We start from the raw sequence: 5,883 nt of genomic DNA, 5'->3' as shown, positions 1-5,883 counted from the left end.
TGCTTCTTGTTTCATTTTGTTATTTAAGTAACAGATTATCTAAGCCTCTGTACCCTGCACACTGTGGTTTACAAATGCCTTGCCCTGCCTATGAAGCAGGCATGAATGCTCCAGTATAGACAATGTTATCAGTAGCAGACAGGACAAAGAAAGAAAGGTATGTAATAATCAGTCTGTTTGGGTGAATGCGGAAAGAAAAATACAAAGAAATATAACCAAAGCTTAAACAGCGATCACTGGCAAGTTAGAGATTTGGCTCCATAAAGAATGGCACAGGGACCACAGAAGGTGGCCCGAAAGATGTACCTATGAGAGAGCTCCCAGCTGATGGGATTTGTTGGCAGAATGAAGTGACAAATACAACCGAAGCCACGGAGATATTAGTTCAAGTAATTCACCCGGTCACAACTGCAGTACATACCTGTCATTGTTTTACTTTAATACAAGGGAGCAATTTCAATGTGTGTTTGTGGATACATGTATATGTTTATGTTGCACCTACTCCTTATTTTTATTTTTTATTTTGAGACAGGGTCTCACTCTGTTGCCTAGGCTGGGGTACGGTGGTGTGATTATAGCTCACTGCGGCCTCAGTTTCCTAGGCTTAAGAAATCCTTCTGCCTCAGCCTCCTGAGTAGATGGGACCGTGGGCATGTGCCACCACACCCAGCTAATTTTTTTTTTCTTTTTAATAGAGACAAGGTCTCACTATGTTGCCCAGCATGATCTCGAACTCCTGACCTCAAGTGATCCTCCCACCTCAGCCTCCCAAAGTACTGCTCAGCCTACACCTACTCTTTCTGAGAAGTCAGAGTAAGATTTCTACTGAGTGCTTTTTAAAAATCAAAATTATCAGCTGGGTGCAGTGGCTCACGTCTGTAATCCCAGCACTTTGGGAGGTCAAGGTGGGCGGATCACCTGAGGTCGGGTGTTTGAGACCAGCCTGGCCAACATGGTAAAACCCCATCTCTACTAAAAATACAAAGATTAACAGGGCGTGGTGTCACGTGCCTGTAATCCCAGCTACTCAGGAGGCTGAGGCAGGAGAATCGCTTGAACCTGGGAGGCAGAGGTTGCAGTGAGCTGAGATCATGCCACTGCACTCCAGCCTGGGCAACAAGAGCAAAACTCTGTCTCAAAAAAAAAATCAAAATTATCTTTAATCCCCACAGCTCTGACTCCAGCCACTTCTCATGTGATGGCTTATTGCCTTATAAAACATTATGTGACAAACTGATCAGTGGCTGAGTTAATGGGAATCGGATAGAATTCTATTTGTGTGCCTTAAGCATAGTCATTCTGATTTGCAGAAAATAGCCATGTCCCTGATTTATTAATTATGTGTAGCTGTAATCTGTGGGCTGAAAATATGTCTGAAAATCTGTGACTCCTAAACAGTGAGTATTAATAGAAATTTATTTCACTATCGGTGTTAACTTTCAACAACAGGAGGATAATCAAGGCAGATATTTAGAAATGAAATATACCATAAAATATTAAGTTATTTATATTTAAATAAGACAAATAATCCTTTATGCATTGAAAATTTGGGAAGTTTAAAAAGAAAAACAAAAGCAATCGAGTCCTGTCACTGGAGATAATTACTGCTATGATGGTGATGTATTTTCTTCTCATCTTTTTTGTCTGCTCATACATGTGTATGTTTTCACAAGGTTGTGATCATATTACAATACAGCATTGCATCTCCACTATCTTCCTTTGTATTTTATTCGCCCTTCCCCGTGTTGAGGCAGGAGAATAGGGTCTGGAGGCAAGGAACGTAAGGCTGATTGATGCTGACTTCCTAGAACTAAATTGAAAGGAAAACCTCAACTTTCCATGCCTAAGTAACAAAAGGACCAGAGGCTACTCCCTTTGTAACACCCCCCCCCCCCCCCACCCCCCACCTCCCCGCCTTTTCTGAGTGGCAGACACGTCTGCAACCAATCAGACGTTTGCATAGGAGTGTAACTTTTGTAACTTCACTTCAGCCTCTGGTTGCAGAAAGCAAAAGCAACCAATCAGACTGATGGCGGGCCACTACTTTATTTGCATGGGATGAATACCAAGTGGCTAATGGGAAACCTCTAGCCAGTATTTGGACCCCAGAAGATTCTGTAACCAGGGCCCTTGAGCCACTGCTTAGCCAGGTCCCACCCTCATTTTCAATAAATCTCTGCTTTCGTTGCTTCATTTTGTCCAATTCTTTGTTGAAAAAGCCAAGAACCTGGACAACTTGTAGTCAAGACCCTCTACTGGTAACAGCATCACGAAATATTTTTCAAAAGCAATTTTTTTTTTTTTTGAGATGGAGTCTCTCTGTGTCGCCCAGGCTGGAGTGCAGTGGCACCAGCTTGGCTCACTGCAAGCTCTGCTTCCCAGGTTCACGCCATTCTCCTGCCTCAGCCTCCCGAGTAGCTGGGACTACAGGCACCCACCACCACGCCTGGCTAATTTTTTGTATTTTTTAATAGAGACAAGAGTTTCACCCTGCTAACCAGGATGGTCTCGATTTCCTGACCTCGTGATCTGCCCGCCTCGGCCTCCCAAAGTGCTAGGATTACAGGCGTGAGCCACTGCACCCGGCCCAAAAGCAAGATTTTTAAATAGCTGTATGATGTTGTAATGTGGCAGTACCATTATTATTTAGTCTTTCTCCTGTTATTAGAGTCAGCATTCATTCAGCAATTTAAGTACTGTTGGGTGTGCTAGCAGATAAAGGTTTATTGACTATTGAAGATAGTCCTGTTCTCAGACATCACAGGTTGTAGGGGTAGGGGCTGAACACTGAACTTTACTATATAGCATGGTATGGCTGTCTTAGGGGTACAGGCTGTCAGCTTGTAAGTGGTCATTTAAACCACGAGGAAGTGAAGATGGTGTTGCTCAGGGAAACAGGAAGCTAAGAGAAAAAGACCAAGGGTGGCACCCTGAGGAACACTCAGTTGCGTTGAACTTATGATGCACTCACATCTCTAGATCCCCATTTCCAAACATACATCTCCACTCATTTTTGTATGGACTTACTCAAAAATTCAAAACAGCCGTTCTTCCTCTTGCCACCACATCCCTCACCCTGAGACGCCAAGATCATGGAGCTTAAAATTTAGAGTGGTGGTCAGAGATGCCCCTGGGAGGAGGGCAAGGCTGCAAGCAAAACCCATTCTATGTGGCTTGTTCATCTTCCTTTCTCTTACATCATTGCCGGGTAGTCTGAGTTGTAATTGGATCATTAAACTTGTTCTCGGATTCCTTCTAAACTCCATGTATCTGGCACATTTGCCCCACCTGCGCAGCCAGGAGCCCACCTGCCTAAGCACTGACTCCCCCTACCTCATGCTCCCCCTGTGCTCTCTTCTCTGCTGGAACTATCCTGAGTTGGGTCCCCACTCTCCTTCCACTACAGTGTGGTACTTTTTCCTGGGGTAGCCACTGACCAGTTTGGAAACTAGACATTCTGCTCTTCAAGCCCTTTTCCCCCACAACTCTCAGGGCTTGTTCTAGGTGGAAGCAGGAAAAGATGGGCATGCTAGTCCAGGACCCTCTATAGAAGGAATATCAGAGGGAAGCACAGAGGAAATCCATGAAGGCCCAGCCATGGAGGAGGAAATGACAGTCATAGGAAATGCCAAATGTCAGAGTGAGATTCAATACATTTCTGTTATTAATCAATTATGCAACGGTGTGATTGCATAAATAATGTGATTATAGTTGGTTGTTTATTTGGGGTGGAAATGTAGTCAGAAATTAGAGTATTAAGTTGGTTATTGTGTCCCAGTACGCAATCTTTGGGTCAGATGACATTTGATTAGCAAACGTTCTTTCTTGTCTTACATTAAAACTCTTTCCAGGGGCCTTAACAGGGTATAAAATGCTGTGTTTTCTCAGAAATCTAGCAAATCAGAAGGTGAATGATCATGATTATGATCTCTGAAGGAAGAGACATTCTCTGATATAAGGTTTTGTTAAGCACAATGTTCACATAAGACATTTGGGGGAGAACCCTTTAAAATAAGAGATCAGGACTGGACACGGTGGCTCATGCCGTAATCCTAGCACTTTGGGAGGCTGACGCGGGTGCATCACCTGAGGTCAGTAGTTCGAGACCAGCCTGGCCAACATGGTGAAACCTCATCGCTACTAAAAAATACAAAACTTAGCCAGACGTGGTGGTGGGTGCCTTTAATCCCAGCTACTCGGGAGGCTGAGGCGGGAGAATTGCCTGAACCCAGGAGGCGGAGGTTGCAGTGAGCTGGGATCGCACCACTGCACTCCAGCCTGGTGACAGAGCAAGACTCCATCTCAAAAAAAAGAAAAAAGAAAAAAGAAAAGAAAAAGAAAAATGAGAGATTTATAATACCACAATGGATTCTTCACACAGATTATGCTATCCCTTGTTTGAAGATTTTCCAACATATGGCAAATTCTCTTTGCTTTTGGTCTTAACTGAGATTGGAAAAACTGAATTTAGTGCCATTTGAAGGAATTATTATAATGCAGCGGTTCTCAAACTTGGCTGTACATTATAATCACCTGGGGAGCTTTTATAACTCCCAGCTGTCCAGACCACACCATGGGCCAATTAAACGTTTCGGGTGTGACACAGGTGTTTACCATATGCAAAGAAGTTTGAAAATGACTAAAATAGGTAACTCTGAAGTCAAACTGCCTGGCTTCAAATTCCAGGCCAGCCCCTTCCTAGCCATGTGACCCTAGGCAAGATATTTGGTTTATATGAACTCTATGAGAAAAAAAGATGATAAAAATAACATATTCTTGTAGGATTACTATGAGGTTTAAACAAGATAATCTATGTAAACTACTAAGTTGCTGCAAAAGTAATCACGATTTTTGCCATTAAAAGTGATGGCAAACACTGCGATTACTTTTGCACCAACCTAAGACAACAGGGCAGACATATGTGAATTCTATAGGCTGGGCACAGTGGCTCACACCAGCACTTTGGGAGGCCAAGGGGTGGGGAGGATTGTGAACAATTTTCACAAGTTCAAGACCAGCCTAGGCAAACACAGAGAGACCTCCTCTCTACAAAAAAAATTTTAAAAATTAGCCTAGTGTGGTGGTGCATGCCTGTAGTCCCAGCTACTGAAGTGGGAGGATTGCTTGAGCCTGGGAGTTGGAGGCTGCAGTGAGCTGTGATCGTGCCCCTGCACTCCAGCCTGAGTGACAGAGTGAGACTTGATCTTAAAAAAAAAAAAAAAAAAAGTTCTATGGTAATTATTATTAACTAACAGCTTTCTTATTTCATATTAATTACTCTGCAAGACACTTCCAGCGTGGTACCCCCATCTGACACTCATTCACCTAGTTGATTTTTTGTTGTTGTTCTATAACATTCCTTCATGCACGAATTCATTTTACAAGTATGTATTCATTGACTTAACTACGAGTGTGAAAGAAGACACAAAAGAAATATACACATCTGGCTCACCTCCCTTGGAGTTTATCTTCTCCCGTGTGTTCGTGTTTTCCGTTTCAGATCATAAGCATCCTGAGCTAGGGGACCATGTTTGATGCCTGGACAGCTCTAGCACCCAACGCTGCGGATTGGAGACACTGCTAGGCACCCTGGCTGGAGGAGTGGGTTCTGATTATTTTGCCACTTACAGGCTGGGTAACAGCGAGCAATCCTGTTGTCCTCAATAGGTGTGTTTCCTCATCTGAAAGTGTACACAATCCATCCGTGACTGATGTGACGATTACAGGTCTACACAATGCACATGTGGATTTTCTTGCAAACGTCCACGACCAGGCCCTCAAGAAACAGTGCCGCGCATGCCCACCAAGGGGCAGCAGATCGCAGTGCAGAAGCCTGCGGCGCTTGACGTCAGGGCGCACGTCCCACCCCGTGACCGCGACTGT

The sequence above is a fragment of the Trachypithecus francoisi genome, unplaced genomic scaffold (genome assembly GCF_009764315.1).
Source record: "Trachypithecus francoisi isolate TF-2019V2 unplaced genomic scaffold, Tfra_2.0 Lachesis_group10, whole genome shotgun sequence".
Taxonomy (NCBI): Eukaryota; Metazoa; Chordata; class Mammalia; order Primates; family Cercopithecidae; genus Trachypithecus; species Trachypithecus francoisi.
This window is presented reverse-complemented; position numbering follows the sequence as displayed.